Here is a 13460-nt window from a genome sequence, read left to right as displayed (position 1 = left end):
GCCCCAAGTCTCTGCCCAACAGCGACCCCACGACTCCTGTCTCCGGGGTCTGGGAGCATCTCATCGGGAAGAGCACTGCAAGATCTGCAAGGCCTTTAAGCCACGCACGAAGAAAGAAAGAGACTTTTGCCTTAAGCAGTTGCTCATGGAGGCCGCGTTACCACCTCCGGCCTCCGACCAACCGGCACCAGCCCCGGTGTCCTCGGTGCGAAGTGCCCCGGCGTCCGTGCGCGACCCAGCACCGCAAATTGTCGGCACTGAGAAGGGACGACAAACTTGGGCACCGGTCGACCTCTCCGGCACCGTCTAAGTGGCACAAGCAAGGGGAAAGAGGGCGCTCTCCCCAGAGAGCTACTAAGCTGCTCAAAGATGCTCCTGGCATGCAAAGACACGTTGCGGGCCCAAGCCAAGAACCAGCACCGCTGACTCCCGCGCCACAGGCCCCGTTGAGTCCGGTAGCCGGCGAATTTAGTGCCGACGAAGGGCTGGAGGAGGTCCTCAAACACCCTCCACACCTGACGCTTTCGAGGCAGCAAAAGACCTCATTGAGTTGTCGGGGCCGAGCCCCCTCCCGTGCAGGGAGAAGCCTCCGTCATCACCTACAAGGGTGCCGTCCAGAGGGAAGCCGGCAATAGTGCGCTGCTCAAGGTCACCCTCTCGGCACCGCTCCCGGTCGAGTTCTCCTGTCTCCCCACCCTTTTTAAGAAGTGCGATTGACCCAGCCAGCAGGTCAGACACTTTCAGGCCAAGAGCATAAACAACCACTCTGCTAGAAAGTGATGGGATGTAATAACCCTCTAGTGCTCCCTGCCAGCACTACCTGGTGCCCTGCTGATGCTAATGGAAATAGGGGATGACAGCGCTTTGCCATCTGGGAGAGTCAGACACTAACAGTCTGTCCGCTGGGCTAGTGCCACACCTGAAGTGGAAACATTTGTCACCGGGATGTTCCTAAGGCTTCCTTAGCAACAGAGCTAAGAGCTGAGACTCTTCAATTGTGCTGTAGGCAGTGTGGACTGGAGACATGAAGCTAAGGATGCGGGTTGGGTAGTCCTTGGGCTGATCTCTTCATCTTTGTCTAAAATGTGACTAGTGCTTACCCAGCTAGCTGGGAGGGCTGGGAAGGGTTATTCAGTTTGGCTGTATGGTGCTGTGAATAGCCAGGAACTTTGTGGCTGCTAAGTCGTAAATTGACTGTCTCGCTAAAGATCGTAAGAACATATGAATGGCCATACTGGGTCAGACCAAAGGTCCATCCAGCCCAGTATCTTGTCTACCGACAGTGGTCAATGCCAGGTGCCCCAGAGGGAGTGAACCTAACAGATAATGATCAAGTGATCTCTCTCCTGCCATTGGTCTCCATCCTCTGACAAACAGAGGCTAGGGATACCATTCCTTACCCATCCTGGCTAATAGCCATTAATGGACTTAACTTCCATGAATTTATCCAGTTCTCTTTTAAACCCTGTTATAGTCCTAGCCGTCACATCCTCCCCAGGCAAGGAGTTCCACAGGTTGACTGTGCGCTGAGTGAAGACGAACTTTGTTTTGTTTGTTTTAAACCTGCTGCCCATTAATTTCATTTGGTGGCCCCTAGTTCTTATATTATGGGAACAAGTAAATAACTTGTCCTTATTCACTTTCTCCACACCACTCATGATTTTATATACCTCTGTCATATCCCCCCTTAGTCTCCTCTTTTCCAAGCTGAAAAGTCCTAGCTTCTTTAATCTCTCCTCATATGGGACCTGTTCCAAACCTGTAATCATAAAGTGCAATATTCGACCAGCTGGGCAAGATGGGGCTCGACCTGCCTGTACCTGTCCGACCAGGGCCTCTCTCTCCATTGCCCTTGTTCTGTGGGCGCCAGGTGGCCACTTCTTGTAATAGGTGAGCTGAGCTGCTGAGGGGCAGAGCTGAGCCCCCCAAAGCGGAATCTGGTGACTGGGGTTGTAGGCATTTAACTTTTACACTATTGGAAATGTAACTGTCCTGCTCCTTCATTACTCCCTGTGGGCATGCGCAGGGAGGGAGCAAATGATTAATCAAGACAACAGCCGAAGTTATGTAGCAGAAACACGTCTCTGGGGGATGGAGATGACAGCTGTGGGCTCGTGCTTCAGACAGGTACAGCCTTCTTGGCCGCTCCAGCCAGCCTGGGCAGCTGCAGGGCCTGCTGCTTAATTCTTAACAGGCCCGAAAACTTTAGGAGCATCACTTCCATCACGGACTCATCCTTGTTTGCCTAGAAAGGAGGGAGGAAAATAATAAAGGCTAATCCCCAGTTTGTCAGCGAGCAAGTGGAGGCAGGGCCAAGCTGCATGCTCGCTCCCCGGAGAGTGTGCAGTTCTGTGGTGGCTGCAGCCCTGGGTGAGGAAGTGCCTGGTACCAAACCTGGGGTGAGTAACTGCACAGCTCCACTTCTGTGGGCCCCACCCCCTTGTTTCTCCTGCTACACTGGGATTACCTGGGGCTGCTTAGAAGGGCAGCAGCAGGTCCTTGTTTGCACTGAACCCTGTTCTGGGGGAAAGAAAATGGTACCAGGCTCGGGGCTCTCACCGTGTCCTAGTTAAAGATCCCGATCAGGAGCCCAACAATGGTCACAGATGAGCTGAAGAAAGTCTTGTAGTTCATGATGCTCCAGCCAAACAGGAGGTTACACTGGTCAGCAATGAAGGAGAAGGATAGGGAGGGAGGATGGAAAGAGGAGCGTGCAGTGTGAACACAAGAATGGCCCTACTGGGTCAGACCAAAGGGTCCATCCAGCCCGGTATCCTGTCTTCCGACAGCGGCCAGAGCCAGCTGCCCCCAAGGGAATGAACAGACCAGGTAATCATCAAGTGATCCATCCTCTGTCACCCATTCCCAGCTTCTGGCTAATAGAGGCCAGGGACACTATCCCTGCCCATCCTGGCTAATAGCCATTGATGGCCCTATCCCCCAGGAACGTAGCTAGTTCTGTTTTGACCTCTGATACACTGTGCAATTCATGGCCCTGGCTGCTTCTGCCCAGTGGAACATGCTCTAACCCCCTACTTCTCTGGGCCCCCCCACCGCAGGACCACGCCAGGGCCGGTGCTAGCCCCTGCAGAGCCACTTACCGTCATGGCGTAGCCACCAGCAGGAAGCCCAGCACCTCCTGCCCGGCTTGGCGCAGCGTGCTGCTGATTGGATGCATTCTGGGACTGGGGCGTAGACGATTCCACAGCTTGCCCCTGGCCCGGGCGACCAGGAAGGCCAGCAGGTTGCTGAGAGCTGAGGCCGCTTGCGCTGTCTCGTAGAAACTGACACACGTGCCTCAAAGAGGAGTGGAGCCCGTCTGCACATGCCCCCAAGCACGTCCCAGTGCCCCGCAGCCCCTGGCCCACCCAGCAGCAGAGATGGGGCCCCGTAGGCCCAGCAACAGGGGTTGCGTTCCCCACCCGCCCCGGGGTGGAGTAGTGCCGGTTCCCCCAGGCTGGTGGTTCCTCCGGGAGCAGGTGGATGGTGACTCAGCAGGTGGATGGAGGCTCGGCACAGGGGCTGGGAGTCAGAATACCTGCCCTCTATTCCTCGCTCTGCCATGGACCCCGTGAGCTGGCTAAGTCACCTCACCTCCCTGTGCCTTCAGACGTCTGCCCAGGAGCTGGAGGTGAGGGGTCTCACCAGGGCTCTGAGCATTCCACAGAGGGGTAGCTGTCGCAGTGCGAGGGTGTCCCTAGGGTCGCCAATGGGACTGTACTCGGGCAGCTGGCTGCGCACGCCGCTGGGGCTGGATGTCTGTTGTAGCAAACTAGCTTGATCCGAGTCAGCGCAGGTACATCTGCCAGAGCTGGCACCCCCCCACCCAGCTTCTGTGGGGTGCACCCTCTGTTTCCCTCTCAGCGCAGGGGGCTCGGGCTGTGGGGAGTTGGGAAAGTTCAGTAAGGAAATGTCTGTAATACGCCAGGAGAGTCTCTCGATCCAGGGGCTATAGCAACTCATACTCCAAGGCCAGAAGGGACCATTGTGATGTTAGTCTGACGTTGTGTACAGCGCGGGCCAGCGGCTTTCCCTCCCGCAATGCCTGTTGGAACTAGACTGTGTCTCCAGTTGCAATTTTAAAACTGCCAGTGATGGGAATTGACCACAACCCCTGGTAAGATGTTCAAATGGTGAATTCCCTTGTTAAATTTTTATACCTTTTTTAGTATGAATTTGTCCAGCTTTAACTTCCAGCCATTGGATCATGTTAGCTCTTAGTCTGCTACATTGGCTCTCTGTTTTCAAACCTCTGTTCCCCTGTAGACACTTAAATACTGGTATCAAGTCAGCCCTTAACCTTCTCTTTTCTAAGCTAAATACAGTGTGCTCTTTGAGTCTCTCGCTGTAAGGCAGGTTTTCTGATACTTTACTCATTCTCCTGCCTCTTCTCTGAACCCTCTCCAATTTATCAACATCCTGCTTGAACTGGACACAGTATTCCAGTGCTGGCTGCACCACTCCCAAATACTGTACAGAGGTAAAATAACCTCCAAGACTTGTATTAGTGCTTGTGGCTACAGCTTCACACTGGGAGCCCATGTTCAGACCACAAGTCTTTTTCAGAGTCCCTGCTTCCCAGGGTAGAGTCCCCCATCCTGTAGGTATGGCCTGCGTTCTGTGTTCCTGAGTGTACTACCTTACATTTGGCTGTACTGAAACACACAGTTTGCCTGCACCCAGCCTACCAAGCAATCCAAATTGATCTGAATCAGTGATCTGTCCTCTTCGTTATTTACCACTTTACCCAGGTGTGCCAGGTAGCCTCCTCCCGGGTAGAGGGACAGCTGCCCCCACACGGGGTTTTCCCCCAGGCTCTCTGCACCGTGATTCACCCAGATGCTGTCCTGTGGCCCCTGTTCTGGCCAGGGGGACCCCAGCCATGCCCATGGCCCCTGCATCCTGCTGGCGGCAGGAGCAGAGCTGGTGCTGTGGCTGGGGCCGGAGCTGCCATGGTTGCATGCTGCCAAGGAGGAGAGCGTTTCCGTCTGAGATGAACCCTGCGGCACAAGGGGTAAGTGCCATGGAAAGGGTCTTTGAGTAGAAGGCACAGGGGCATGGAGTGCCCGCCGCGGGCAGGGGGGTGCTGGGGCATGGAGTGCCCGCCGCGGGCAGGGGGGTGCTGGGGCATGGAGTGCCCGCCGCGGGCAGGGGGGTGCTGGGGCATGGAGTGCCCGCTGCCTGCCTCGGGCCCCGTCATCTGACTCAGTCAGGCAGGCGCCCCCCCCCCCCCACCTTCGAGCCTGTGCTGCAGATGCATCATTTCAGAAAAACGGTGTGTGTGTGTGTGTGGGGGGGAAGTTACCACCTTTGAACTGCAAACTAATTGGCCCCCTGCCACAAGGCAACTCCGCACCCCACTGCAGCAGCCACTTACAGTATCCAACGAGGTCACACGTGTCGCTAAGATCAAGAACCTTGTGCGGCTCCTCGCACGCGCGCCTCAAGCCCTCTCCCACGCCCAGCGCTGGCATGGTGGTGGGCAGACAGCTGCTGTATTTTCAACAGCTCTGGTCTGTTAGGACTTAAACTGGGAAGTGGGAACACTGCAGCATCTCTAGCTGGACACAGAAACGTTTACCATTCGCTACCTCAGTGTATTGTGATGATAAAGCAAAGCTTTAGACCCAGGTAAAACCCTGGCAGATTAAATGAGTTTTCTGGCAACTGGCAAATACATAAAAAAACCAGCCAGGCCAATCAAATCCCAGCCGGTTGGGAACCCTCTCTCCAGCCCTGTGTTGTTTAATAATCTATCGTTGCAGACCCCTGAGAATGTATGCCTGGGGGCGCGGCTCCCTTTGGAAATCACAGACGGTCCATGGAGCCCCAGCTGAAAGCCACTGCTCCAGAACAGCATCGAAGTGGAGACCCCAGTGGAACCCGTAGAGCCCTGAAGAGCCTGGGGGCAAAGGGTGCCCAGCTGTGCTGCTCTCTGGGAGGCCAGCCCTATGGGCCTCGCTGCCAAGGCCAGGGCAGGCCCGCAGAGGTGAGCAGCAGAGGATGCACCACCCTGGGGGACAATGATGGGGAGCAGCCCCTCCCCTCAGCCAGGCCCTCACTCTTCCACACCAAGTGCGACTGTCCGGGTGGGCGAGGCACTCCCTGCTCCCCGCTCTGCCCATGTCTGTGTCTGCCCTGGGGGCAGGGAAGGGCCCTGGTGGGTCCCTGTGGCGCGGGCAGAGGGTGGGTGCTCTCACCTGGGTTTGGCCCGTCGAGGCTGGGCAGGAGCGTGCCGCGGGCCCAGCGATAGAAATCCCCCAGGCCATGGATGTGGTAGAAGTTGTGTGTGACACTCCTGCGAATGGCCTCGTTGAAGTACAGCTCGTGGGGGCTCCGCTCCGTGTAGCATCATGACCATCAGTGAGGCCAGGAGAACAAGCTGCACGGCCGGGCAGACAGAGGATGGCCGCTCGGAGCCTGCCCGAGCTGGGCTGTCCTTAGGATTTATGGGGCCCTAGGCGGTATTATTGAACTGGTGCCCTATGCTGGCACTGTGAATACGGCCCCTGTCTAGTAAGGAGACTGCAGCACGCGCCGGCTGTGCGGGAGCCAACCGCTCTTACCTGCTGCCGGGTCAGAGGTGCGGACTCCGTGGGTGGGCGCTCTGGGGCTGGAGCGCCCATGGAGAAAATTGAGGGGTGCGGCACCTAGCAGCACGGCCTCAAGCTGCTCCGTGTCACGCCAGGCAGGGTGCTCCCAGGACGCGCTGGCTGAGCTCTGAGGGGACGTCTACCCAGCCAGCAGTAGCCCATGGCCCGAGTTAGAGCCCAAGTCAGCAGACTCGGGCTCGCGCTACCCGCAGAAGCTAGCCAAGTGGGCAGTGCTTTGTCTCAGGCAGGAGCTCGAGCTCTGAAACCCAGGCGCCAGCCAAGACCAAAGGTCTGCACAGCTGCGTATAGCGCTGGCGCGTGAGCCCGAGTCTGCCGACCTGCTGCGGGCTGTGCGAACGTCCCCATGAAAGCCAGGGGCTGCCGTGAGCCCTGCTGCATACGCTCGGACAGGCGGAGCGCAGAGCGATTGGGAGCCGCCCCTGAGCACCGCTGGGGCTGGCCAGCCTCTGGAATGGCAAGGGAGAGGGCAAGGGAGGCCGAGGATGAGCCCCCAAAGCCCTCCTCCCAGCACAGAGAGGGGCAGCAAGTCCCAGGACCCCTCGCCCTCACCTGGGTTCTTTTCACATGGGTGCTTTCGCAGGCTGATCCACCACTTCTCCCCTTCCACCGGGCGGTGGCTCAGGAGGGCCTGCATCTCTGGGTTCCAGGTGCACGCCAGGCACCCGCCATTGGCCTGGCACCAGGCCTGGGCTCCCCAGAAGCTGTTCCAGAGCTGGACGAACTTGTAGCTGACGTCTCCCTCGTGTTGTTGGTGCCATCTCGAGGCAGGCCCAGCTTGGGCAACGCTTGCCAAACAGAACCAAAGCCACATCCCTGATGGGAGTCGCATGGTGCCGGTGGCTCCGGCTGCCCGCCCAGCCCTTTATACAAGCCTGCTGCTTTTGTCCCAGGTCCAAGCTGAGGCAAACCCGCCCAACTCAGGTTCCCACCCCAGGGCTGCCAAGCAAACAGAGAGAGGCGAGCGCGTCCCACCTGCCTGCCAGGCAGGGCCATTGAGACCGGGGGCTGTTTGCAGAGAAGGGTGAGGCAATTGCTGGGCCTCAGCGTGGCTGTGGGACACGAAGGAGAGTGGAGCACGCAATGTTCCCATGCAGGGCACAGGGAGCTGAACACCTGCTGAGGCTGGACTGGCAGCCTGCCCTTGGAGAGGGAACCCGCAGGGTGCTGGGGACGGATGGGGCCATCCCTGGGGGCGGATGGGCCCAATGTTTCTATGGCATGGTGTGAGATTCACACACAGGGACCATGGTGCCCACTCTGGCTGACCGCCTGTGTGACAAGGCCAGAGCGGCTGCGCCCCCAAACCGCTGGGCTGCCAGCACTGAGCCCCTGCCTGGGGCTGAGCTGGAAGCATCTCGTCTAGAAAGACAGGGCCTTGATTTAGGAACCAAATGGGGTCTTTGCAATTAGAATTGGGGAGCCCCCCACTTGGCTGGGGGTGGTGGGCCTGCTGCCTGCCTGGCTGGGGGTGTGAGAACTGGAGGGCACTTTTGGAACTAGGGCTGGGCTGGGGGCACTGGGGCGGGGCTACAGGCTGGGCTGGGGGTCCCTGGGGCTGGGCCGGGGGCACTGGGGCGGGGCTGGGTGTAGTGGGGTGGGGCTGCGGGCAGGGCTGGGCTGGGGGCACTGGGGAGGGGCTGCAGGCAGGGCTGGGCTGGGGGCACTGGAGCTTGGCCGGGGGCACTGGGACGGGGCTGCAGGCAGGGCTGGGCTGGGGTCCCTGGGGCCTGGCTGGGCCGGGGGCACTGGTGCTGGGCTAGGGGCCTGGGGCGGGGCTGCAGGTGGGGCCGGGCAGCGAGAGCTCAGTTAGCAGGCTCTGCAAAGGGGACAGTTACTGCCAGACAGTTGAATCATTTTAGCTAATCCAGGATTCTCCTCTTGAATCCTGGGCCTCCCACTGAGCCCAGCTTCAAGCTGCAGGTATGATGGGCAGGTTCATCTCAGCCAATTATGCAGTATCCTCAGTGTAAATACAGACCTCTGCCCAGGGAGCGCCTGGCCTGTCACCGCACTGGAAGCTGTGCCCACTTAGTACGCGGGGAGCCCTGTGTTCCTGGGCTTTGCTGGGACGGAGCTGCCTGTGCCATAAACGTGCCAGCTTGCGCCAGACCCACGCCCCAAAAGGGAGTCACAGCCTGGCAGTATGCAGGGCCGCTTGTCGTGGGAGAGCCTGCAGGCAGGGAGTGCCCCCCCGAAGACCAGTGTGTGCCCCAAGGCTCCCCAGCACAGCCAGGCTCAGTGCAGGTGGGCACTGCCGCTAGGCTGGCTTTTCTAGAGGCTCAGGACTTGGCTGCATGGGCCACTGGCCCCAGGACCATGCCGGACGTGAGTTCAAATCAACGGCACCAGGCAAAGGCTGCAGAGCCACATTGGTGTACGAGTGGCTTGCAGCAGGGCAGTTACACTTGTTCATGAGTGGCCCCAGCTGAACCATTCTGTGCTGCTCTCGCACTGAAATCAGTGCCCAGGCCTTTCTGCTACACCAATTTGAACTCATGCCTCGCATGGTGCAGAGTGAGCCCCACGGACCCCCTCCAACCAGCCATCTCAGCTGGCTTCCTGACGGCGTCCTTGGGAGGGGCTTGGATGCAGGGAGGTTGGGGTCCTGGTGGGCAGTGTTCCTTCTAATTTTCCCCACACATTTGCGGAATGAATTTTGTTATGTGCACCAGTACGGAGGTGACACATCACCTCCATATCGGTGCACACAATTTGTGTGGTGGGGGTGGGGCTGAGGGGTTTGGAGTGCGAGAGGGGCTCAGGGCTGGGGTAAAGGGTTGGAGTGCGGGTGTGTGAGTGTGTGCGAGGGCTCTGGCTGGGGGTGTGGGCCAGGGATGAGGGGTTTGGGGTGCAGGCTGCCCTGGGGCTAAGGTGGGGAGAGAGGACTCCCCCCAGCTCTCTCTCCCCGCAACAGCACCTGGGCTGGACCCGCAGGATAGATGCCTCTCCCCCGGCCACAGCAGGTCTGGGCTTAATAGGCTGCTGCGCAGCCACGCAGCTTAGAGGGAACTTAGGTCCTGGTGTGACGTTATTAGCATGAACTGTGACTGTATAGATCATTGTTGCAAGCAAGGTCCTATAGTGGCACCAAATCTTCTACAAAGTAGGTTAAGCAAGGTGTCTATGAAAAGGTTATGGTTTGCTGTTTATGATTATGCTATCTGGGTGCATGTATCATTTTTTAATTTAAAGTTATAAGTATTGGCTCTATACAGTCTGTATTTCAAACTTGTGCTATACTTCTGGGGGACACCCCAGACAATTTGGTGTCAGCACTGCCTAGCCTGACCCATTAAGGACCATCAGCGACACAACTGACCCATTGAGAGAAGGCAGATGCACCTTGTAACTCAGCAAGGGATGCAGGGACTGGCCTATGGACAGAGCTCTAAGGTTTATTCCATGCCATGTGCTGTGTAGCTTGTTTTGGGAACAAAGGAAGCACAGGCCGCATGGCAAGAGACTATAAAAGGCAGCTGCATCTCCTCCATCTTGTCTTCAATCCTGCTTCTTAACTCTGGAGGAACTTTGCTACAAACTGAAGCTCTGAACAAAGGACTGAATGACCCATCCCAGCTGTGGATGAACTCCAGAGATTTGATTTGAATCTGCGGTTTATTCCATCACTGCTATAAGCCTAAACCAAGAACTTTGCTATTACTGTATGAAATTAATCCCATTTAACCGATTTTAGCTCTCATCTATATTTTTCTTTTTATGAATAATCCTTTAGATTTTAGATTCTAAAGGATTGGCAACAGTGTGATTTGTGGGTAAGATCTGACTTGTGTATTGGCCTGGGTCTGGGACTTGATCCTTTGGGATCGAGAGAACCTTTTTTCTTTTACTGGGGTATTGGTTTTCATACCCCTTCATCCCCATAACGAGTGGTGCTGGTGGTGATACAAGAGAACTGGAGTGTCTAAGGGAATTGCTTGTGTGACTGCTGGTTAGCCAGGGGGTAGAACTGAAGTCCTCTCTGTTTGGCTGCTTTGGTGTGCAAAGGACCCCAGCCTTGGGCTGTGACTGCCCTGCTCTAAGCAATTTGTCCTGAATTGATACTCTCAGTAGTGTCCTGCCAAAGGCCTCATCATTACACCTGGGTGTAGAGAGTTTGGCCGTGTTCCAGGCAACACCCTGGATGAGGTCAACTAGGGCTTCCCATGCACAGGGCTGGGGAGGAAGGGGGGGGAGGGGAGGCAGGAGCCTGCAGCTGGGCATGCAGGAAGGATCCTCTGCCCCAGCACCATGGGGAGCTGGGTTCCTGGATCCACATGGAGAAGGCTCTGTAGCCCACTAGGAGCAGGAGAGATTAACCCCTCACACACTGAGGACCAGGGAGAGAACAGTGCAGCCGTCCCCAAGCCATCCAGCACTACAGCCGATGCTGGGGCCATGCATGGCAGTATCACTATAAATGGAGACTCAGGGTCCAGCCTGCCCCTCCCACAGGAGTCTGGCTAGAGTTGCCATCAGCCCCTTGGGACGGGGGCCAGAACTCGGCCTCAGTCACCCTGCAAGAGCCAACATTCATCTGAGTGTGCGTGACTCCTTCCACAGCTTGAAACATCCTCTCCACAAAGACCAGCCCAGCCCCCTCTTGCCTCCCACACCATAATGTGGCTCCCCATTTGACCTGGGGCAGCACTGGGGCCTGGGCTTGTTTCTGCCAGGAGAAGAAATGGCTGATGGAGGCAGCCATTTATTTACAAGGAAGATAAAAAATCCCATTTCCTGGGACGAGGAACTCAACAGGAGTGATTTTCTTAGCTTGCAATTCCAAACCTCGCTCAGCCCCAAAGTTCCCTCTTTCAGCTTTTCCCAGGGCCACGCTCCCAGTGGTTGTTCTGCTGTGTCCTTGGCTTGCTGCTCCTTCCGTGTCTGTTTCTGTCTCTTGCTGCTTCCCTCACACTCAGACATACTGTTCCAATCTGGTGTCCCCCCATGCCCCCCACCGAGTTTCTCAGATCACAGTGCAACCCCCTTGGCCACGGGGCTAGCCCTGAGCATCCTTGCTTTGGCCCCACAGGTTCACAGCGGAGCAGGCCCCCCTAAGTGAAGTGAGTCCAGTCCCAGGAGCATGGGAGAGCATCTGGGACTAATCAATGACAGGAAGGCAGTTGTGACTGGGGAGGAGGTTTCTGAACGGAGTTCCCTAGCCCGCTGACCCTCCCCAGGCAGAGGTGTGGAAGCCAGGAAGAAGCCCGGAAAGGACTCTAGGTGGGAGGGCTGGGGTGGCGGTTGTGGTATGACAGCAGGCAGGGATTGAAGGCGTGCCTGGGCATGGCAGGAGCCACTGGACCTGGGGGATGAGCTGTGGTGTTGGACTTTGGAACATTTATGGACTGTGTGCACTGGGCGTGGGATAAATGGCCTGTGTTTGGGGCTTTCAAGGACTATTTACATTATGTGGGATAATAACTGGTCCTGGGTAGGAGTAATATTGCACCCAAAGGAACTTGTGGAGGTGTCTGTCGGGCTTGAGAGGGAAAATGAAATGTTAGTTTCCTGTTGTCCCAAACGTGCTTGGTCAGTTGACCGAATGTAGTGGACACCTTTCTGATGCAAAGCTGAAGCTCATCAGCTAGAGATGAGCTACCCAGTGCAGTTAATCCTAGATAGCAGAACTTGTGTACAACTTTGAGCTTGGTGTTAGCTGCTGAAACCTCTGGTGCAGCCAATGCACCTTGTGCCATAATCACTGTCTTCTTCAGACCGATGGCTAGTCCAAGCTAGCACAAAGCTGCTGGAGCTCCTCTTCATGCGATGAGCGCTGAGTCACTGGCGAATAGACGTTCTCCTATCTGCAGGCGTTTAACTTCGCCTTTTGCTCTCAGATGTGCAATGAAGAAGGGTTTTCCAGCTGAGCTCGTATGAAGATGGACACCCTTTATACTAGCGGAGAGAGAGTCTGACAAAGCAGCAGAGAGAATAAACTGAAAAGTGTTGGTGCCAAACCACTGCCCTGTTTGACACCACTGTGGATTTCAAAGCTGCCAGACTGACCGCTATCATACTGGACTGCAGCCTGTGTGGAAGGCTTGAACCAGACTGATGAGGACTGGAGGGCCCAGTTCTCTTGAGCAGTTGAAAAAGGCTCTTTCTGTTCAGCAGGTCAGAGCCCTTTGTGAGCTCCACAAAGGCCATAGAAACAGGTTTTCCTTCTTCTGGACACTTCTTTCAGTTGCGTAGTGCTCCTTGGCTGTAACCTGGGGTGACCATCTCTTCAGCTTCCCCTCCCCCACCCACCCCCACCAGTTTGGCGCCAAACCCTGGCAGTGTGGATGCTGAGGGGTGTGTGCCCCACACCAGGCTCCCTGCCATGCCCACACTAGCTCTCGCGAGGTAGCCAGGGAAGACTCAGCGACAGTGCCTAGAGAGGTGGCTGGCAGGTAGTGGTGCTGAGATAGAAAGGGGCCCCCGGGGAAGATGGCACTCCAGCACCCCTGTCTCCTCTGGCCTGAATCTCACCCTCAGCCACACCCCATCCCTAGACAACAGGGCGGTTCAGATGCTTGGCAAGTTTGATGCAAATGCCAAGTCATGAGCACCAGACAGCACTAAGCCGGCCAGAGCTGTACAGTTTTTCCTGGGGGCAGATTCACATGGGCAGAGGGGGGAGGGCACCGGGGTGTAAAATCCTGAGACGGCGTCTCCTCCAGCCTCGTGCGCACCTGTGAATAAGCAGCCGGGACTGGCATGGCTGTAGAACAGCAGGGGCCTGAGCCTGCAGGGGTTTGCTGTGCCCCATTGCAGCCTGTGAACGTCCACACCCAGGCGTGGGCGCAGCCCGGCGCTCCCTTCGGGGAGGCGGCCTGCCGTCTAGGGCAGGGGGCCGGGGCAGCC

At 57.0% G+C, this 13460-nt stretch overlaps 1 long non-coding RNA gene across 1 annotated transcript; it reads left to right on the top strand.

Annotated features, from left to right (window-relative positions):
• Positions 1–2837: 2837 nt before the first annotated feature.
• On the top strand, positions 2838–8109 carry LOC119563729. Its single transcript, XR_005222309.2, has 3 exons — positions 2838–5014; positions 5766–5989; positions 7195–8109. It is a non-coding gene; the product is annotated as an uncharacterized LOC119563729 (long non-coding RNA).
• The last annotated feature ends 5351 nt before the right edge of the window (positions 8110–13460 follow it).

Source organism: Chelonia mydas, chromosome 12, assembly GCF_015237465.2.
Source record: "Chelonia mydas isolate rCheMyd1 chromosome 12, rCheMyd1.pri.v2, whole genome shotgun sequence".
NCBI classification, from domain to species: Eukaryota; Metazoa; Chordata; order Testudines; family Cheloniidae; genus Chelonia; species Chelonia mydas.
Note: the sequence above shows the minus strand (reverse complement) of the source record. Positions and strands in the feature narration are given on the sequence as shown.